The sequence below is a fragment of the Salmo salar genome, chromosome ssa15 (genome assembly GCF_905237065.1).
Source record: "Salmo salar chromosome ssa15, Ssal_v3.1, whole genome shotgun sequence".
NCBI classification, from domain to species: Eukaryota; Metazoa; Chordata; class Actinopteri; order Salmoniformes; family Salmonidae; genus Salmo; species Salmo salar.
The window spans coordinates 110,123,519-110,147,033 of NC_059456.1; the positions used below are offsets into that span (position 1 = coordinate 110,123,519).

General features: G+C 48.6%; 1 pseudogene; it reads right to left on the reverse strand.

The window, feature by feature from the left end:
* Window positions 1-23,515, reverse strand: part of LOC106573003 (constitutive coactivator of PPAR-gamma-like protein 2) — a 76,693-nt pseudogene that overhangs the window by 8,312 nt on the left and 44,866 nt on the right.

Below are 23,515 nucleotides of genomic sequence, written 5' to 3' on the forward strand. Positions count from 1 at the left end.
CCATCTTCAGTAGGTCGACTACAAGGCCTGGACCGTCGCCTTTAATGGTAAGAAGTGGTGAACTGATAAGTTAGGCAAAGTACCTTTTAGGGAATGGTACCTGTAATCCAATACAGAAACTGGGACAGCAGAGCCCAGGCACTAAACACAAGTAGACAGTCTCAGAAGACATACGACTTCAAAGAGCTGAAGGGTTTTAAGCCAACCTTCAAGGAGAAGACAATGTAGAGCACAGGCGCCGCAACTCAAAGAGCCATCAGACAGTATAACCAGGGACACACCCTAAAGGATCAGCCATCAGACAGTATAACCAGGGACACACCCTAAAGGATCAGCCATCAGTATAACCAGGGACACACCCTAAAGGATCAGCCATCAGTATAACCAGGGACACACCCTAAAGGATCAGCCATCAGACAGTGTAACCAGGGACACACCCTAAAGGATCAGCCATCAGTATAACCAGGGACACACCCTAAAGGATCAGCCATCAGTGTAACCAGGGACACACCCTAAAGGATCAGCCATCAGTATAACCACGGACACACCCTAAAGGATCAGCCATCAGTGTAACCAGGGACACACCCTAAAGGATCAGCCATCAGTATAACCAGGGACACACCCTAAAGGATCAGCCATCAGTATAACCAGGGACACACCCTAAAGGATCAGCCATCAGTATAACCAGGGACACACCCTAAAGGATCAGCCATCAGACAGTGTAACCAGGGACACACCCTAAAGGATCAGCCATCAGTATAACCAGGGACACACCCTAAAGGATCAGCCATCAGTATAACCAGGGACACACCCTAAAGGATCAGCCATCAGTATAACCAGGGACACACCCTAAAGGATCAGCCATCAGTATAACCAGGGACACACCCTAAAGGATCAGCCATCAGTATAACCAGGGACACACCCTAAAGGATCAGCCATCAGTATAACCAGGGACACACCCTAAAGGATCAGCCATCAGACAGTGTAACCAGGGACACACCCTAAAGGATCAGCCATCAGTATAACCAGGGACACACCCTAAAGGATCAGCCATCAGTATAACCAGGGACACACCCTAAAGGATCAGCCATCAGACAGTGTAACCAGGGACACACCCTAAAGGATCAGCCATCAGACAGTGTAACCAGGGACACACCCTAAAGGATCAGCCATCAGTATAACCAGGGACACACCCTAACGGATCAGCCATCAGTATAACCAGGGACACACCCTAAAGGATCAGCCATCAGTATAACCAGGGACACACCCTAAAGGATCAGCCATCAGACAGTGTAACCAGGGACACACCCTAAAAGGATCAGCCATCAGTATAACCAGGGACACACCCTAAAGGATCAGCCATCAGGCAGTATAACCAGGGACACACCCTAAAGGATCAGCCATCAGACAGTGTAACCAGGGACACACCCTAAAGGATCAGCCATCAGTATAACCAGGGACACACCCTAAAGGATCAGCCATCAGGCAGTATAACCAGGGACACACCCTAAAGGATCAGCCATCAGTATAACCAGGGACACACCCTAAAGGATCAGCCATCAGTATAACCAGGGACACACCCTAAAGGATCAGCCATCAGTATAACCAGGGACACACCCTAAAGGATCAGCCATCAGTATAACCAGGGACACACCCTAAAGGATCAGCCATCAGTATAACCAGGGACACACCCTAAAGGATCAGCCATCAGTATAACCAGGGACACACCCTAAAGGATCAGCCATCAGTGTAACCAGGGACACACCCTAAAGGATCAGCCATCAGTATAACCAGGGACACACCCTAACGGATCAGCCATCAGTATAACCAGGGACACACCCTAAAGGATCAGCCATCAGTATAACCAGGGACACACCCTAAAGGATCAGCCATCAGTATAACCAGGGACACACCCTAAAGGATCAGCCATCAGTATAACCAGGGACACACCCTAAAGGATCAGCCATCAGTATAACCAGGGACACACCCTAAAGGATCAGCCATCAGTATAACCAGGGACACACCCTAAAGGATCAGCCATCAGTATAACCAGGGACACACCCTAAAGGATCAGCCATCAGTATAACCAGGGACACACCCTAAAGGATCAGCCATCAGACAGTGTAACCAGGGACACACCCTAAAGGATCAGCCATCAGTATAACCAGGGACACACCCTAAAGGATCAGCCATCAGTATAACCAGGGACACACCCTAAAGGATCAGCCATCAGACAGTGTAACCAGGGACACACCCTAAAGGATCAGCCATCAGACAGTGTAACCAGGGACACACCCTAAAGGATCAGCCATCAGTATAACCAGGGACACACCCTAACGGATCAGCCATCAGTATAACCAGGGACACACCCTAAAGGATCAGCCATCAGTATAACCAGGGACACACCCTAAAGGATCAGCCATCAGACAGTGTAACCAGGGACACACCCTAAAGGATCAGCCATCAGTATAACCAGGGACACACCCTAAAGGATCAGCCATCAGGCAGTATAACCAGGGACACACCCTAAAGGATCAGCCATCAGACAGTGTAACCAGGGACACACCCTAAAGGATCAGCCATCAGTATAACCAGGGACACACCCTAAAGGATCAGCCATCAGGCAGTATAACCAGGGACACACCCTAAAGGATCAGCCATCAGTATAACCAGGGACACACCCTAAAGGATCAGCCATCAGTATAACCAGGGACACACCCTAAAGGATCAGCCATCAGTATAACCAGGGACACACCCTAAAGGATCAGCCATCAGTATAACCAGGGACACACCCTAAAGGATCAGCCATCAGTATAACCAGGGACACACCCTAAAGGATCAGCCATCAGTATAACCAGGGACACACCCTAAAGGATCAGCCATCAGTGTAACCAGGGACACACCCTAAAGGATCAGCCATCAGTATAACCAGGGACACACCCTAACGGATCAGCCATCAGTATAACCAGGGACACACCCTAAAGGATCAGCCATCAGTATAACCAGGGACACACCCTAAAGGATCAGCCATCAGTATAACCAGGGACACACCCTAAAGGATCAACCATCAGTATAACCAGGGACACACCCTAAAGGATCAGCCATCAGACAGTGTAACCAGGGACACACCCTAAAGGATCAGCCATCAGACAGTGTAACCAGGGACACACCCTAAAGGATCAGCCATCAGTATAACCAGGGACACACCCTAAAGGATCAGCCATCAGTATAACCAGGGACACACCCTAAAGGATCAGCCATCAGTATAACCAGGGACACACCCTAAAGGATCAGCCATCAGACAGTATAACCAGGGACACACCCTAAAGGATCAGCCATCAGTATAACCAGGGACACACCCTAAAGGATCAGCCATCAGAGAGTATAACCAGGGACACACCCTAAAGGATCAGCCATCAGTGTAACCAGGGACACACCCTAAAGGATCAGCCATCAGTGTAACCAGGGACACACCCTAAAGGATCAGCCATCAGACAGTGTAACCAGGGACACACCCTAAAGGATCAGCCATCAGTGTAACCAGGGACACACCCTAAAGGATCAGCCATCAGTGTAACCAGGGACACACCCTAAAGGATCAGCCATCAGTGTAACCAGGGACACACCCTAAAGGATCAGCCATCAGTGTAACCAGGAACACCCTAAAGGATCAGCCATCAGTGTAACCAGGGACACACCCTAAAGGATCAGCCATCAGTATAACCAGGGACACACCCTAAAGGATCAGCCATCAGACAGTATAACCAGGGACACACCCTAAAGGATCAGCCATCAGTGTAACCAGGGACACACCCTAAAGGATCAGCCATCAGTGTAACCAGGAACACCCTAAAGGATCAGCCATCAGTGTAACCAGGGACACACCCTAAAGGATCAGCCATCAGTATAACCAGGGACACACCCTAAAGGATCAGCCATCAGACAGTGTAACCAGGGACACAACCTAAAGGATCAGCCAATCAGACAGTGTAACCAGGGACACACCCTAAAGGATCAGCCATCAGACAGTGTAACCAGGGACACACCCTAAAGGATCAGCCATCAGACAGTGTAACCAGGGACACACCCTAAAGGATCAGCCATCAGACAGTGTAACCAGGGACACACCCTAAAGGATCAGCCATCAGACAGTATAACCAGGGACACACCCTAAAGGATCAGCCATCAGTGTAACCAGGGACACACCCTAAAGGATCAGCCATCAGTATAACCAGGGACACACCCTAAAGGATCAGCCATCAGTGTAACCAGGGACACACCCTAAAGGATCAGCCATCAGACAGTGTAACCAGGGACACACCCTAAAGGATCAGCCATCAGACAGTGTAACCAGGGACACACCCTAAAGGATCAGCCATCAGACAGTATAACCAGGGACACACCCTAAAGGATCAGCCATCAGACAGTGTAACCAGGGACACACCCTAAAGGATCAGCCATCAGACAGTGTAACCAGGGACACACCCTAAATGATCAGCCATCAGGCAGTGTAACCAGGGACACACCCTAAAGGATCAGCCATCAGTGTAACCAGGGACACACCCTAAAGGATCAGCCATCAGTGTAACCAGGGACACACCCTAAAGGATCAGCCATCAGACAGTATAACCAGGGACACACCCTAAAGGATCAGCCATCAGGCAGTATAACCAGGGACACCCTAAAGGATCAGCCATCAGACAGTGTAACCAGGGACACACCCTAAATGATCAGCCATCAGTGTAACCAGGGACACACCCTAAAGGATCAGCCATCAGACAGTGTAACCAGGGACACACCCTAAAGGATCAGCCATCAGACAGTATAACCAGGGACATACCCTAAAGGATCAGCCATCAGTGTAACCAGGGACACACCCTAAAGGATCAGCCATCAGACAGTGTAACCAGGGACATACCCTAAAGGATCAGCCATCAGTGTAACCAGGGACACACCCTAAAGGATCAGCCATCAGTGTAACCAGGGACACACCCTAAAGGATCAGCCATCAGTGTAACCAGGGACACACCCTAAAGGATCAGCCATCAGTGTAACCAGGGACACACCCTAAAGGATCAGCCATCAGTATAACCAGGGACACACCCTAAAGGATCAGCCATCAGACAGTGTAACCAGGGACACACCCTAAAGGATCAGCCATCAGTGTAACCAGGGACACACCCTAAAGGATCAGCCATCAGTGTAACCAGGGACACACCCTAAAGGATCAGCCATCAGTATAACCAGGGACACACCCTAAAGGATCAGCCATCAGACAGTGTAACCAGGGACACACCCTAAAGGATCAGCCATCAGTATAACCAGGGACACACCCTAAAGGATCAGCCATCAGTGTAACCAGGGACACACCCTAAAGGATCAGCCATCAGTGTAACCAGGGACACACCCTAAAGGATCAGCCATCAGACAGTATAACCAGGGACACACCCTAAAGGATCAGCCATCAGTGTAACCAGGGACACACCCTAAAGGATCAGCCATCAGTGTAACCAGGGACACACCCTAAAGGATCAGCCATCAGTGTAACCAGGGACACACCCTAAAGGATCAGCCATCAGTATAACCAGGGACACACCCTAAAGGATCAGCCATCAGACAGTATAACCAGGGACACACCCTAAAGGATCAGCCATCAGTATAACCAGGGACACACCCTAAAGGATCAGCCATCAGAGAGTATAACCAGGGACACACCCTAAAGGATCAGCCATCAGTGTAACCAGGGACACACCCTAAAGGATCAGCCATCAGTGTAACCAGGGACACACCCTAAAGGATCAGCCATCAGACAGTGTAACCAGGGACACACCCTAAAGGATCAGCCATCAGTGTAACCAGGGACACACCCTAAAGGATCAGCCATCAGTGTAACCAGGGACACACCCTAAAGGATCAGCCATCAGTGTAACCAGGGACACACCCTAAAGGATCAGCCATCAGTGTAACCAGGAACACCCTAAAGGATCAGCCATCAGTGTAACCAGGGACACACCCTAAAGGATCAGCCATCAGTATAACCAGGGACACACCCTAAAGGATCAGCCATCAGACAGTATAACCAGGGACACACCCTAAAGGATCAGCCATCAGTGTAACCAGGGACACACCCTAAAGGATCAGCCATCAGTGTAACCAGGAACACCCTAAAGGATCAGCCATCAGTGTAACCAGGGACACACCCTAAAGGATCAGCCATCAGTATAACCAGGGACACACCCTAAAGGATCAGCCATCAGACAGTGTAACCAGGGACACAACCTAAAGGATCAGCCAATCAGACAGTGTAACCAGGGACACACCCTAAAGGATCAGCCATCAGACAGTGTAACCAGGGACACACCCTAAAGGATCAGCCATCAGACAGTGTAACCAGGGACACACCCTAAAGGATCAGCCATCAGACAGTGTAACCAGGGACACACCCTAAAGGATCAGCCATCAGACAGTATAACCAGGGACACACCCTAAAGGATCAGCCATCAGTGTAACCAGGGACACACCCTAAAGGATCAGCCATCAGTATAACCAGGGACACACCCTAAAGGATCAGCCATCAGTGTAACCAGGGACACACCCTAAAGGATCAGCCATCAGACAGTGTAACCAGGGACACACCCTAAAGGATCAGCCATCAGACAGTGTAACCAGGGACACACCCTAAAGGATCAGCCATCAGACAGTATAACCAGGGACACACCCTAAAGGATCAGCCATCAGACAGTGTAACCAGGGACACACCCTAAAGGATCAGCCATCAGACAGTGTAACCAGGGACACACCCTAAATGATCAGCCATCAGGCAGTGTAACCAGGGACACACCCTAAAGGATCAGCCATCAGTGTAACCAGGGACACACCCTAAAGGATCAGCCATCAGTGTAACCAGGGACACACCCTAAAGGATCAGCCATCAGACAGTATAACCAGGGACACACCCTAAAGGATCAGCCATCAGGCAGTATAACCAGGGACACCCTAAAGGATCAGCCATCAGACAGTGTAACCAGGGACACACCCTAAATGATCAGCCATCAGTGTAACCAGGGACACACCCTAAAGGATCAGCCATCAGACAGTGTAACCAGGGACACACCCTAAAGGATCAGCCATCAGACAGTATAACCAGGGACATACCCTAAAGGATCAGCCATCAGTGTAACCAGGGACACACCCTAAAGGATCAGCCATCAGACAGTGTAACCAGGGACATACCCTAAAGGATCAGCCATCAGTGTAACCAGGGACACACCCTAAAGGATCAGCCATCAGTGTAACCAGGGACACACCCTAAAGGATCAGCCATCAGTGTAACCAGGGACACACCCTAAAGGATCAGCCATCAGTGTAACCAGGGACACACCCTAAAGGATCAGCCATCAGTATAACCAGGGACACACCCTAAAGGATCAGCCATCAGACAGTGTAACCAGGGACACACCCTAAAGGATCAGCCATCAGTGTAACCAGGGACACACCCTAAAGGATCAGCCATCAGTGTAACCAGGGACACACCCTAAAGGATCAGCCATCAGTATAACCAGGGACACACCCTAAAGGATCAGCCATCAGACAGTGTAACCAGGGACACACCCTAAAGGATCAGCCATCAGTATAACCAGGGACACACCCTAAAGGATCAGCCATCAGTGTAACCAGGGACACACCCTAAAGGATCAGCCATCAGTGTAACCAGGGACACACCCTAAAGGATCAGCCATCAGACAGTATAACCAGGGACACACCCTAAAGGATCAGCCATCAGTGTAACCAGGGACACACCCTAAAGGATCAGCCATCAGTGTAACCAGGGACACACCCTAAAGGATCAGCCATCAGTGTAACCAGGGACACACCCTAAAGGATCAGCCATCAGACAGTGTAACCAGGGACACACCATAAAGGATCAGCCATCAGTGTAACCAGGGACACACCCTAAAGGATCAGCCATCAGACAGTGTAACCAGGGACACACCCTAAAGGATCAGCCATCAGTATAACCAGGGACACACCCTAAAGGATCAGCCATCAGTGTAACCAGGGACACACCCTAAAGGATCAGCCATCAGTGTAACCAGGGACACACCCTAAAGGATCAGCCATCAGACAGTATAACCAGGGACACACCCTAAAGGATCAGCCATCAGTATAACCAGGGACACACCCTAAAGGATCAGCCATCAGACAGTGTAACCAGGGACACACCCTAAAGGATCAGCCATCAGTGTAACCAGGGACACACCCTAAAGGATCAGCCATCAGTGTAACCAGGGACACACCCTAAAGGATCAGCCATCAGACAGTGTAACCAGGGACACACCCTAAAGGATCAGCCATCAGACAGTATAACCAGGGACACACCCTAAAGGATCAGCCATCAGTGTAACCAGGAACACCCTAAAGGATCAGCCATCAGTGTAACCAGGGACACACCCTAAAGGATCAGCCATCAGTGTAACCAGGGACACACCCTAAAGGATCAGCCATCAGACAGTGTAACCAGGGACACACCCTAAAGGATCAGCCATCAGACAGTGTAACCAGGGACACACCCTAAAGGATCAGCCATCAGTGTAACCAGGGACACACCCTAAAGGATCAGCCATCAGACAGTGTAACCAGGGACACACCCTAAAGGATCAGCCATCAGTATAACCAGGGACACACCCTAAAGGATCAGCCATCAGTGTAACCAGGGACACACCCTAAAGGATCAGCCATCAGTGTAACCAGGGACACACCCTAAAGGATCAGCCATCAGTATAACCAGGGACACACCCTAAAGGATCAGCCATCAGTGTAACCAGGGACACACCCTAAAGGATCAGCCATCAGACAGTGTAACCAGGGACACACCCTAAAGGATCAGCCATCAGTATAACCAGGGACACACCCTAAAGGATCAGCCATCAGTGTAACCAGGGACACACCCTAAAGGATCAGCCATCAGTGTAACCAGGGACACCCTAAAGGATCAGCCATCAGTGTAACCAGGGACACACCCTAAAGGATCAGCCATCAGTATAACCAGGGACACACCCTAAAGGATCAGCCATCAGTGTAACCAGGGACACACCCTAAAGGATCAGCCATCAGTGTAACCAGGGACACACCCTAAAGGATCAGCCATCAGATAGTGTAACCAGGGACACACCCTAAAGGATCAGCCATCAGTATAACCAGGGACACACCCTAAAGGATCAGCCATCAGTGTAACCAGGGACACACCCTAAAGGATCAGCCATCAGTGTAACCAGGGACACACCCTAAAGGATCAGCCATCAGACAGTATAACCAGGGACACACCCTAAAGGATCAGCCATCAGTGTAACCAGGGACACACCCTAAAGGATCAGCCATCAGACAGTATAACCAGGGACACACCCTAAAGGATCAGCCATCAGTATAACCAGGGACACACCCTAAAGGATCAGCCATCAGACAGTGTAACCAGGGACACACCATAAAGGATCAGCCATCAGTGTAACCAGGGACACACCCTAAAGGATCAGCCATCAGACAGTGTAACCAGGGACACACCCTAAAGGATCAGCCATCAGTATAACCAGGGACACACCCTAAAGGATCAGCTATCAGTGTAACCAGGGACACACCCTAAAGGATCAGCCATCAGTGTAACCAGGGACACACCCTAAAGGATCAGCCATCAGACAGTATAACCAGGGACACACCCTAAAGGATCAGCCATCAGTATAACCAGGGACACACCCTAAAGGATCAGCCATCAGACAGTGTAACCAGGGACACACCCTAAAGGATCAGCCATCAGTGTAACCAGGGACACACCCTAAAGGATCAGCCATCAGTGTAACCAGGGACACACCCTAAAGGATCAGCCATCAGACAGTGTAACCAGGGACACACCCTAAAGGATCAGCCATCAGACAGTATAACCAGGGACACACCCTAAAGGATCAGCCATCAGTGTAACCAGGAACACCCTAAAGGATCAGCCATCAGTGTAACCAGGGACACACCCTAAAGGATCAGCCATCAGTGTAACCAGGGACACACCCTAAAGGATCAGCCATCAGACAGTGTAACCAGGGACACACCCTAAAGGATCAGCCATCAGACAGTGTAACCAGGGACACACCCTAAAGGATCAGCCATCAGTGTAACCAGGGACACACCCTAAAGGATCAGCCATCAGACAGTGTAACCAGGGACACACCCTAAAGGATCAGCCATCAGTATAACCAGGGACACACCCTAAAGGATCAGCCATCAGTGTAACCAGGGACACACCCTAAAGGATCAGCCATCAGTGTAACCAGGGACACACCCTAAAGGATCAGCCATCAGTATAACCAGGGACACACCCTAAAGGATCAGCCATCAGTGTAACCAGGGACACACCCTAAAGGATCAGCCATCAGTGTAACCAGGGACACACCCTAAAGGATCAGCCATCAGACAGTGTAACCAGGGACACACCCTAAAGGATCAGCCATCAGTATAACCAGGGACACACCCTAAAGGATCAGCCATCAGTGTAACCAGGGACACACCCTAAAGGATCAGCCATCAGTGTAACCAGGGACACCCTAAAGGATCAGCCATCAGTGTAACCAGGGACACACCCTAAAGGATCAGCCATCAGTATAACCAGGGACACACCCTAAAGGATCAGCCATCAGTGTAACCAGGGACACACCCTAAAGGATCAGCCATCAGTGTAACCAGGGACACACCCTAAAGGATCAGCCATCAGTGTAACCAGGGACACCCTAAAGGGACCACCCAAACTCAGGACAAAGGAGAACACACAAGATATTTTTATTTTGTTCACACAAGTTTTAGAACTAGGGTTTTTCTTTATTTTTACTATTTTCTACATTGTAGAATAATAGTGAAGACATCAACACTAAGAAATAACACATATGGAATCATGTACTAACCAAATGAAGTGTTAAACAAATAAAAATATATTTGAGATTTGAGATTCTTCAAATAGCCACCCTTTGCCTTGACAGCTTTGCACACTCTGGGCATTCTCTCAACCAGCTTCACGAGGTAGTCACCTGGAATGCATTTCAATTAACAGGTGTATTTGTATTAAGTATGGATCCCCATTACTTCCTGCCAAGGCAGCAGCTACTCTTCCTGGGGTTTATTATGGATCCCCATTAGTTCCTGCCAAGGCAGCAGCTACTCTTCCTGGGGTTTATTATGGATCCCCATTAGTTCCTGTCAAGGCAGCAGCTACTCTTCCTGGGGTTTATTATGGATCCCCATTAGTTCCTGCCAAGACAGCAGCTACTCTTCCTGGGGTTTATTATGGATCCCCATTAGTTCCTGCCAAGGCAGCAGCTACTCTTCCTGGGGTTTATTATGGATCCCCATTAGTTCCTGCCAAGGCAGCAGCTACTCTTCCTGGGGTTTATTATGGATCCCCATTAGTTCCTGCCAAGGCAGCAGCTACTCTTCCTGGGGTTTATTATGGATCCCCATTAGTTCCTGTCAAGGCAGCAGCTACTCTTCCTGGGGTTTATTATGGATCCCCATTAGTTCCTGCCAAGGCAGCAGCTACTCTTCCTGGGGTTTATTATGGATCCCCATTAGTTCCTGCCAAGGCAGCAGCTACTCTTCCTGGGGTTTATTATGGATCCCCATTAGTTCCTGCCAAGGCAGCAGCTACTCTTCCTGGGGTTTATTATGGATCCCCATTAGTTCCTGCCAAGGCAGCAGCTACTCTTCCTGGGGTTTATTATGGATCCCCATTAGTTCCTGTCAAAGCAGCAGCTAATCTTCCTGGGGTCCAGTAAAGGAAGTTTTATAATTTTAAAAACCATTACATTCATTACAGATTTCACAACGCACCTTGTGCCCTCAGGCCCATACTCCACTACCACATATCTACAACGCAAAATCCATGTGTCTGTGTGTATGTTTGTGTTGCTTCAGTCCCCGCTGTTCCATAAGGTGTATTTTGATCTGTTTTTTAAATCTGATTTTACCTCTTGCATCAGTTACCTGATGTGGAATAGAGTTCCATGTAGTCATGGTTCTATGTAGTACTGTGCTCCTCCCATAGTCTGTTCTGGACTTGGGGACTGTGAAGAGACCTCTGGTGGCATGTCTTGTGGGGTATGGATGGGTGTCTAAGCTGTGTGCCAGTAGTTTAAACAGACCTCTGGTGGCATGTCTTGTGGGGTATGGATGGGTGTCTGAGCTGTGTGCCAGTAGTTTAAACAGACCTCTGGTGGCATGTCTTGTGGGGTATGGATGGGTGTCTGAGCTGTGTGCCAGTAGTTTAAACAGACCTCTGGTGGCATGTCTTGTGGGGTATGGATGGGCGTCTGAGCTGTGTGCCAGTAGTTTAAACAGACCTCTGGTGGCATGTCTTGTGGGGTATGTATGGGTGTCCGAGCTGTGTGCCAGTAGTTTAAACAGACCTCTGGTGGCATGTCTTGTTGGGTATGGATGGGTGTCTGAGCTGTGTGCCAGTAGTTTAAACAGACCTCTGGTGGCATGTCTTGTGGGGTATGGATGGGGTGTCTGAGCTGTGTGCCAGTAGTTTAAACAGACCTCTGGTGGCATGTCTTGTGGGGGTATGGATGGGTGTCTGAGCTGTGTGCCAGTAGTTTAAACAGACCTCTGGTGGCATGTCTTGTGGGGTATGGATGGGTGTCTGAGCTGTGTGCCAGTAGTTTAAACAGACCTCTGGTGGCATGTCTTGTGGGGTATGGATGGGTGTCTGAGCTGTGTGCCAGTAGTTTAAACAGACCTCTGGTGGCATGTCTTGTGGGGTATGGATGGGGTGTCTGAGCTGTGTGCCAGTAGTTTAAACAGACCTCTGGTGGCATGTCTTGTGGGGTATGTATGGGTGTCTGAGCTGTGTGCCAGTCAGTTTAAACAGACCTCTGGTAGCATGTCTTGTGGGGTATGGATGGGTGTCTGAGCTGTGTGCCAGTAGTTTAAACAGACCTCTGGTGGCATGTCTTGTGGGGTATGGATGGCTGTCTGAGCTGTGTGCCAGTAGTTTAAACAGACCTCTGGTGGCATGTCTTGTGGGGTATGTCAACACTTCTTACAAAAACAAGTAGTAATGAAGTCAATCTCTCCACTTTGAGCCATGAGAGATTGACATGTATATTATTAATGTTAGCGCTCCGTGTACTTTTAAAGGACCAGCCGTGCTGCCCTGTTCTGAACCAATTGCAATATTCCTAAATCCCTCTTTGTGTCACCTGACCACACGACTAAACAGTAGTCCAGGTGAGACGAAACTAGGGCCTGTAGGACCTGCCTTGTTGATAGTGTTGTTAAGAAGGTAGAAACTAGAGCCTGTAGGACCTGCCTTGTTGATAGTGCTGTTAAGAAGGTAGAAACTAGGGCCTGTAGGACCTGCCTTGTTGATAGTGTTGTTAAGAAGGTAGAAACTAGGGCCTGTAGGACCTGCCTTGTTGATAGTGTTGTTAAGAAGGTAGAAACTAGGGCCTGTAGGACCTGCCTTGTTGATAGTGTTGTTAAGAAGGTAGAAACTAGAGCCTGTAGGACCTGCCTTGTTGATAGTGCTGTTAAGAAGGTAGAAACTAGGGCCTGTAGGACCTGCCTTGTTGATAGTGTTGTTAAGAAGGTAGAAACTAGGGCCTGTAGGACCTGCCTTGTTGATAGTGGTGTTAAGAAGGTAGAAACTAGGGCCTGTAGGACCTGCCTTGTTGATAGTGTTGTTAAGAAGGTAGAAACTAGGGCCTGTAGGACCTGCCTTGTTGATAGTGTTGTTAAGAAGGTAGAAACTAGGGCCTGTAGGACCTGCCTTGTTGATAGTGTTGTTAAGAAGGTAGAAACTAGGGCCTGTAGGACCTGCCTTGTTGATAGTGGTGTTAAGAAGGTAGAAACTAGGGCCTGTAGGACCTGCCTTGTTGATAGTGCTGTTAAGAAGGTAGAAACTAGGGCCTATAGGACCTGCCTTGTTGATAGTGTTGTTAAGAAGGTAGAAACTAGGGCCTGTAGGACCTGCCTTGTTGATAGTGGTGTTAAGAAGGTAGAAACTAGGGCCTGTAGGACCTGCCTTGTTGATAGTGGTGTTAAGAAGGTAGAAACTAGGGCCTGTAGGACCTGCCTTGTTGATAGTGCTGTTAAGAAGGTAGAAACTAGGGCCTGTAGGACCTGCCTTGTTGATAGTGTTGTTAAGAAGGTAGAAACTAGGGCCTGTAGGACCTGCCTTGTTGATAGTGGTGTTAAGAAGGTAGAAACTAGGGCCTGTAGGACCTGCCTTGTTGATAGTGCTGTTAAGAAGGTAGAAACTAGGGCCTGTAGGACCTGCCTTGTTGATAGTGGTGTTAAGAAGGTAGAAACTAGAGCCTGTAGGACCTGCCTTGTTGATAGTGTTGTTAAGAAGGTAGAAACTAGGGCCTGTAGGTCCTGCCTTGTTGATAGTGCTGTTAAGAAGGTAGAAACTAGGGCCTGTAGGACCTGCCTTGTTGATAGTGATGTTAAGAAGGTAGAAACTAGGGCCTGTAGGACCTGCCTTGTTGATAGTGTTGTTAAGGAGGTAGAGCAGCGCTTTATCATGGACAGACTTCTCCCCATCTTAGCTACTGTTGTATCAATATGTTTTGACCAGGACAGTTTACAATCCAGGGTTACTCCAAGCAGTTTAGTCACCTCAACTTGCTCAATTTACACATTATTCATTACACGGTTTAGTTGAGGTTTAGGGTTTAGTAAATGATTTGTCCCAAATACAATGCTTTTAGTTTTGGAAATATTTTTGGTGTGCCTTCTTAAAAGTTCATTTGTGGAATTTAATTATTTCTTAAAGTGTTTCAGCTCATCAGTTGTGTTGTGACAAGGTAGGTGGTCAACAGAAGATAGTCCTATTTGGTAAAATACCAAGTCCATATTATAGCAAGAACAGCTCAAATAAGCAAAGAGAAACAACAGTCCATCATCACTTTAAGACATGAAGGTCAGTCAATCTGGAAAATGTCAAGAACTTTGAAAGTTTCTTCAAGTGCAGTCGAGAAAACCATCAAGCGCTATGATGAAACTGGCTCTCATGAGGACCGCCACAGGAAAGGAAGACCCAGAGTTTCCTCTGCTGCAGAGGATAAGTTCATTAGAGTTACCAGCCTCAGAAATTGCAGCCCAAATAAATGCTTCACAGAGTTTAAGTAACAGACACATCTCAACATCAACTGTTCAGAGGAGACTGTGTGAATCAGGCCTTCATGGTTGAACTGCTGCAAAGAAACCACTACTAAAGGACACCAATAAGAGGAAGAGACTTGCTTGGGCCAAGAAACACGAGCAATGGACATTAGACCGGTGGAAATCTGTCCTTTGATCTGATGAGTCCAAATTGGAGATTCATGGTTCCCACCGCCGTGTCTTTGTGAGACGCGGTGTGGGTGAACGGATGATCTACGCATGTGTAGTTCCCACCGTGAAGCATGGAGGAGAAGGTGTGATGGTGCTTTGCTAGTGACAGTCAGTGATTTATTTAGAATTCAAGGCACACTTAACCAGCATGGCTACCACAGCATTCTGCAGCAATACGCCATCCCATCTGGTTTGGGCTTAGTGGGACTATCATTTGTTTTTCAGCAGGACAATGACCCAACACATCTCCAGGCTGTGTAAGGGCTATTTGACCAAGACGGAGAGTGATGGAGTGCTGCATCAGATGACCTGGCCTCCAAACAAATTGAGATGGTTTGGGATTGAGTTGGACCGCAGAGTGAAGGAAAAGCAGCCAACAAGTGCTCAGCATATGTGGGAACTCCTTCAAGACTGTTGGAAAAGCATTCCAGGTGAAGCTGGTTGAGAGAATGCCAAGACTGTGCAAAGCTGTCATCAAGGCAAAGGGTGGCTATTTGAAGAAAATATATTTTGATTTGTTTAACACTTTTTTGGTTATTATAAAAATGTGTCATTTCACATTTTAGTCATTTAGCAGATGCTGTTATACAAAGCGACGTACAGGAGCAAGTAGGGTTATGTTATGTTATGTTATGCTCAAGGGCACGTTGACAGATTTTTCACCTAGGTGGCTCAGGGATTCGAACCAGTGACCTTTTGGCTACTGGCCCAACGCTTTTAACCGCTAGTCTACCTACCGCACAGCTCTTCACTGTCTCCACACATATGCTCCCTATGTACCACTTCATCAACTTGACTTGTTTCTGTCTACCACCCACACTCACTGTCCATCTCTTCTCCCGTATCCCTCAATCCCTGCCTGCTGTCCCAGCTACACCTCTGTAGAAGATCAGGTCCCTCTCTTCTAGAATGTACAGGAAACTGTTCCTCTCCTCCTCACTCCATGACTCAAACTATTGGGTCCAGAGGCGCAGTCGACGCTGAAAGATAATTGATGGGCTGTCCTTAACCTGTAGCGTACTGGCAGAGCTTTCCCCAACAGTGCCCCAGCTCAGGAACCAGCTGTACCTTCGAACTGGACTGTGTGCAGAACCAACCCTGTCTAGTGTTGCTGTACCTTGAGTTCCTGTAGCTGGTCTGGTTCGTAGAGCTGGTTAGAGACTGCCTGGGCCAGGAAGGCATCTAACTCATGTCTCTGTAGAATACGACCACCTGGCCACTGCATCATATACCTGTTAACACACACACACACACCTTAACCTGTTAGGGCTAGGGGGCAGTATTGACACGGCTGGATAAAAAACATACCCGATTTAATCTGGTTACCACTCCTACCCAGTAACTAGAATATGCATATACTTATTACATATGGATAGAAAACACCCTAAATTTTCTAAAACTGTTTGAATGGTGTCTGTGTATAACAGAACTCAAATGGCAGGTCAAAACCTGAGAGATTCCTTTACAGGAAGTGGCCTGTCTGACCATTTCTTGAACTTGTTTTCCATCTCTATCATTTACTAAGGATCTCTGCTCTAACGTGACACTTCCCACGTCGTCCATAGGCGCTCAGAGCCCGGGAAAAAACAGAATGTCGTCATTCCAGCCCCAGGCTGAAACACATTATCGCCTTTCTCAAGTGGCCGATCAAGGGACACTGGGCTTATGCGCGTGACCCCGACCGCCCCCGCCTTTGGGGTTTTTTCCTCTGTTTGCCGAAAAGGAGATTCCCTGTCGGGAATATTATCGCTTTTCTACGAGAAAAATGTCGTAAAAATTGATTTTAAACAGCGGTTGACATGCTTCGAAGTACGGTAATGGAATATTTAGAATTTTATTGTCACGAATTGCGCCATGCGCGTGACACTTTTTTACTATTTCGGATAGTGTCTGGAACGCACGAACAAAACGCCGCTATTCGGATATAACGATGGATTATTTTGGACCAAACCAACATTTGTTATTGAAGTAGCAGTCCTGGGAGTGCATTCTGACGAAGACAACAAAAGGTAATGACATTTTTATAATAGTAAATATGATTATGGTGAGTGCTAAACTTGCCGGGTGTCTAAATAGCGAGCCCGTGAAGCCTGGGCTATGTACTTAGAATATTGCAAAATGTGCTTTCACCAAAAAGCTATTTTAAAATCGGACATATCGAGTGCATAGAGGAGGTCTGTATCTATAATTCTTAAAATAATTGTTATGCTTTTTGTGAACGTTTATCGTGAGTAATTTAGTAAAATGTTAGCGAATTCCCCGGAAGTTTGCGGGGGGTATGCTAGTTCTGAACGTCACATGCTAATGTAAAAAGCTGTTTTTTGATATAAATATGAACTTGATTGAACAAAACATGCATGTATTGTATAACAATGTCCTAGGGTTGTCATCTGATGAAGATCATCAAAGGTGAGTGCTGCATTTAGCTGTCTTCTGGGTTTTGGTGACATTATATGCTGGCTTGAAAAATGGGTGTCTGATTATTTCTGGCTTGGTACTCTGCTGACATAATCTAATGTTTTGCTTTCGTTGTAAAGCCTTTTTGAAATCGGACAGTGTGGTTAGATTAACGAGAGTCTTGTCTTTAAATGGCTGTAAAATAGTCATATGTTTGAGAAATTGAAGTAATAGGATTTTTAAGGTTTTGAAAATCGCGCCACAGGCTGCCAGTGGCTGTTACGTAGGTGGGACGAATTCGTCCCGCCTAGCCCATAGAGGTTAACACACCACACACACACACGTGGTACGCACACACACCTCTCACACCCTTCCAGTCTCACCTGAGCACGCAGCACATGAGCAGAAGGTGTTGTGGGACCTGAGCAGGGTTGAGTAGGGCAGGACAGTCAGAGCGGAGACAGGCTAGGAAAGCTCTGGTCCTCCGGGAGCGATCTTCACTGGCTCTACCAAGCCACAGCCTCCGCAGGTTAGGACAGGTCCACTCTCTGAAGCACAGCGCTGGAACCAGCTCCGGGGTCAGGGCCGACTTAGACTTCCCACTGGACCACTCCTTCACTATCACTGGAGGAACTGCAGGAGGAGACAGACAGGGAGAGAGAGACACAAGACAAACAGGGAGAGAGAGACAAGACAAGACAAACAGGGAGAGAGAGAGACAAGACAAACAACCAGGGAGAGAGAGAGAGAGAGTGGAAAAGTTAGACAATTGTACAAGCAAAACGAAATTGTTCACTTCCCTCCCTCCTTCCCTCCCTCCCCTCCTTCCTTCCTTCCTTCCCTCCCTCCTTCCTTCCTTCCCTCCCCTCCCCTCCCTCCCCTCCCTCACCTTCGAGAGGTCCCCTGTTGCGCATGGCGAGTCTCTCGAGGCGTCGGTGTGTTTCGGCTAGGCTGAAGAGGACCCCATAGCTGTACTGTCTGGCTGCTCTGAACAGCAGAGAGGCTGGAGGCAGTTCACTGTTACAATCATCTTCTATACACACCGCCATCTTAATCTCTCCCTGAGAGGGGAAGAGAGAGGGATAGAGAGAGGGGGGAGAGAGAGGGGGGGATAGAGAGAGGGGGGATAGAGAGAGGGGGGATAGAGAGGGGAGGAGAGAGAGAGGCAGGGGGTGATGAGAGAGAGAGAGGGATGAGAGAGAGCAACTGCTGATTGCCCCTTTAAGTGTCACCAGAGGCTTGAGGCCAGAGATGCACCTTCACATGCCTGTTACTCTGTAACCCTACAGACACCAACAAATAGAGGCGGAAGAGGAAGTCATTATCGGACATTAGAAACTGGGGAGGTCGAACCGTGAATGCTGATTGGCTGAAAGCCATGGTGTACCACAGGTATGATAAAACCTGTATTATTATACAGGTTATAATAGCAATAAGGCACCTCTGGGGTTTGTGTTACATAACACTGCTAAGGGCTGAGTCCAGGCTGTGGTATAATGGCCATATACCACACCTCCTCAGGCCTCATTGCTTAACTATGAACGACCATAAACAAAGGGAGTGTCTGTGTTGCCTTGGTCAGTATGTGGTATATCTGTGGATACATCAGTCCTCTGTGTTACCTTGGTCAGTATGTGGTATATCTGTGGATACATCAGTCCTCTGTGTTACCTTGGTCAGTATGTGGTATATCTGTGGATACATCAGTCCTCTGTGTTACCTTGGTCAGTATGTGGTATATCTGTGGATACATCAGTCCTCTGTGTTACCTTGGTCAGTATGTGGTATATCTGTGGATACATCAGTCCTCTGTGTTACCTTGGTCAGTATGTGGTATATCTGTGGATACATCAGTCCTCTGTGTTACCTTGGTCAGTATGTGGTATATCTGTGGATACATCAGTCCTCTGTGTTACCTTGGTCAGTATGTGGTATATCTGTGGATACATCAGTCCTCTGTGTTACCTTGGTCAGTATGTGGTATATCTGTGGATACATCAGTCCTCTGTGTTACCTTGGTCAGTATGTGGTATATCTGTGGATACATCAGTCCTCTGTGTTACCTTGGTCAGTATGTGGTATATCTGTGGATACATCAGTCCTCTGTGTTACCTTGGTCAGTATGTGGTATATCTGTGGATACATCAGTCCTCTGTGTTACCTTGGTCAGTATGTGGTATATCTGTGGATACATCAGTCCTCTGTGTTACCTTGGTCAGTATGTGGTATATCTGTGGATACATCAGTCCTCTGTGTTACCTTGGTCAGTATGTGGTATATCTGTGGATACATCAGTCCTCTGTGTTACCTTGGTCAGTATGTGGTATATCTGTGGATACATCAGTCCTCTGTGTTACCTTGGTCAGTATGTGGTATATCTGTGGATACATCAGTCCTCTGTGTTACCTTGGTCAGTATGTGGTATATCTGTGGATACATCAGTCCTCTGTGTTACCTTGGTCAGTATGTGGTATATCTCGGGATACATCAGTCCTCTGCGGTGTCTGTGTTCTGCTACTCTCAACACCTCCGCGCTGACTTGAGGCAGAGGGGGCGTGGTTATGTCCATGTGACTCCGCGTCGCCATTGACAACAGCGATGGAATGTTACCGTGGGAACCATCCCCTCCGCCCCCTCGACAGGACGGATCGTCCCACCTGGAGGACTTGTCTGGCAGATGGCTGAAAAAGAGAGAGGGGAGAGGAGAGGGAGACAGGAGAGGAAAGGGGAGAGAGGAGAGGGGGAGAGAGAGGAGAGGGGGAGAGAGGAGAGGGGGAGAGAGGAGAGGGGGGAGAGAGGAGAGAGAGAGGAGAGGGGGAGGAGAGGAGAGAGAAAAGGGGAGAGAGGAGAGGGGGAGAGAGAGAGAGGGAGAGAGAGGAGAGGGGAGAGAGAGGAGAGAGAAAAGGGGAGAGAGGAGAGGGGGAGAGAGAGGAGAGAGAAAAGGGGAGAGAGGAGAGGGGGAGAGAGGAGAGGGGGAGAGAGGAGAGAGAAAAGGGGAGAGAGGAGAGGGGGAGAGAGGGGAGAGAGGAGAGGGGGAGGAGAGAGGGGAGAGAGTGAGGGGAGAGAGTGAGGGTGTTGCAGACGAAACAATGTCGCAACAGGTTGCAGTGAACACAATACCAATGGTGACGTCAAGCCACACAGCCTTTATGAATGAACTAGGAGTGTGTATTTTATGCAGGGTAGTTCATTACTTCCTGGTCCACACAGCCTTTATGAATGAACTAGGAGTGTGTATTTTATGCAGGGTAGTTCATTACTTCCTGGTCCACACAGCCTTTATGAATGAACTAGGAGTGTGTATTTTATGCAGGGTAGTTCATTACTTCCTGGTCCACACAGCCTTTATGAATGAACTAGGAGTGTGTATTTTATGCAGGGTAGTTCATTACTTCCTGGTCCACACAGCCTTTATGAATGAACTAGGAGTGTGTATTTTATGCAGGGTAGTTCATTACTTCCTGGTCCACACAGCCTTTATGAATGAACTAGGAGTGTGTATTTTATGCAGGGTAGTTCATTACTTCCTGGTCCACACAGCCTTTATGAATGAACTAGGAGTGTGTATTTTATGCAGGGTAGTTCATTACTTCCTGGTCCACACAGCCTTTATGAATGAACTAGGAGTGTGTATTTTATGCAGGGTAGTTCAGTTACTTCCTGGTCCACACAGCCTTTATGAATGAACTAGGAGTGTGTATTTTATGCAGGGTAGTTCATTACTTCCTGGTCCACACAGCCTTTATGAATGAACTAGGAGTGTGTATTTTATGCAGGGTAGTTCATTACTTCCTGGTCCACACAGCCTTTATGAATGAACTAGGAGTGTGTATTTTATGCAGGGTAGTTCATTACTTCCTGGTCCACACAGCCTTTATGAATGAACTAGGAGTGTGTATTTTATGCAGGGTAGTTCATTACTTCCTGGTCCACACAGCCTTTATGAATGAACTAGGAGTGTGTATTTTATGCAGGGGAGTTCATTACTTCCTGGTCCACACAGCCTTTATGAATGAACTAGGAGTGTGTATTTTATGCAGGGTAGTTCATTACTTCCTGGTCCACACAGCCTTTATGAATGAACTAGGAGTGTGTATTTTATGCAGGGTAGTTCATTACTTCCTGGTCCACACAGCCTTTATGAATGAACTAGGAGTGTGTATTTTATGCAGGGTAGTTCATTACTTCCTGGTCCACACAGCCTTTATGAATGAACTAGGAGTGTGTATTTTATGCAGGGGAGTTCATTACTTCCTGGTCCACACAGCCTTTATGAATGAACTAGGAGTGTGTATTTTATGCAGGGTAGTTCATTACTTCCTGGGGTCCACACAGAACACCAACACATGACAATACAGGACATTAATAGACAACAGAACTACATACATTTTATAAAAAGGCCTAAATATCAACGCACCAGTGGGTGTATCAGTGGGTGTATCAGTGGGTGTGTCAGTGGGCGTAGCAGTGGGCGTAGCAGTGGGCGTATCAGTGGGCGTATCAGAGGGTGAGGGCGTATCAGTGGGCGTATCAGTGGGCCTTTCAGTGGGTGAGGGTGCACCAGTGGGCGTATCAGTGGGTGTATCAGTGGGTGTACCAGTGGGCGTATCAGTGGGCGTATCAGTGGGCGTATCAGTGGGTGTATCAGTGGGCGTATCAGTGGGCGTATCAGTGGGCGTATCAGTGGGTGAGGGTGCACCAGTGGGCGTATCAGTGGGTGTATCAGTGGGCGTATTGGTGGGCGTATCAGTGGGCGTATCAGTGGGTGAGGGTGCACCAGTGGGCGTATCAGTGGGTGTATCAGTGGGCGTATCAGAGGGCGTATCAGAGGGCGTATCAGTGGGCGTATCAGTGGGCATATCAGTGGGTGAGGGTGCACCAGTGGGCGTATCAGTGGGTGTATCAGTGGGTGTACCAGTGGGCGTACCAGTGGGCGTATCAGTGGGCGTATCAGTGGGTGAGGGTGCACCAGTGGGCGTATCAGTGGGTGTATCAGTGGGCGTATTGGTGGGCGTATCAGTGGGCGTATCAGTGGGTGAGGGTGCACCAGTGGGCGTATCAGTGGGCGTATCAGTGGGTGAGGGTGCACCAGTGGGCGTATCAGTGGGTGAGGGTGCACCAGTGGGCGTATCAGTGGGCGTATCAGTGGGCGTATCAGTGGGCGTATCAGTGGGTGAGGGTGCACCAGTGGGCGTATCAGTGGGTGTATCAGTGGGCGTATCAGTGGGCGTGTCAGTGGGTGTATCAGAGGGTGAGGGTGTATCAGTGGGTGTATCAGTGGGTGAGGGTGCACCAATGGGCGTATCAGTGGGCGTATCAGTGGGCGCATCAGTGGGCGCAGGGTACACCAGTGGGCGTATCAGTGGGTGTATCAGTGGGCGTATCAGTGGGTGAGGGTGCACCAGTGGGCGTATCAGTGGGCGTATCAGTGGGCGTATCAGTGGGCGTATCAGTGGGTGAGGGTGCACCAGTGGGCGTATCAGTGGGCGTATCAGTGGGCGTATCAGTGGGCGTATCAGTGGGCGCATCAGTGGGTGCACCAGTGGGCGTATCAGTGGGCGTATCAGTGGGCGAGGGTGCACCAGTGGGCGTATCAGTGGGCGTATCAGTGGGTGAGGGTGTATCAGTGGGTGTATCAGTGGGTGCACCAGTGGGCGTATCAGTGGGTGAGGGTGCACCAGTGGGCGTATCAGTGGGCGTATCAGTGGGCGTATCAGTGGGAGTATCAGTGGGCGCATCAGTGGGTGCA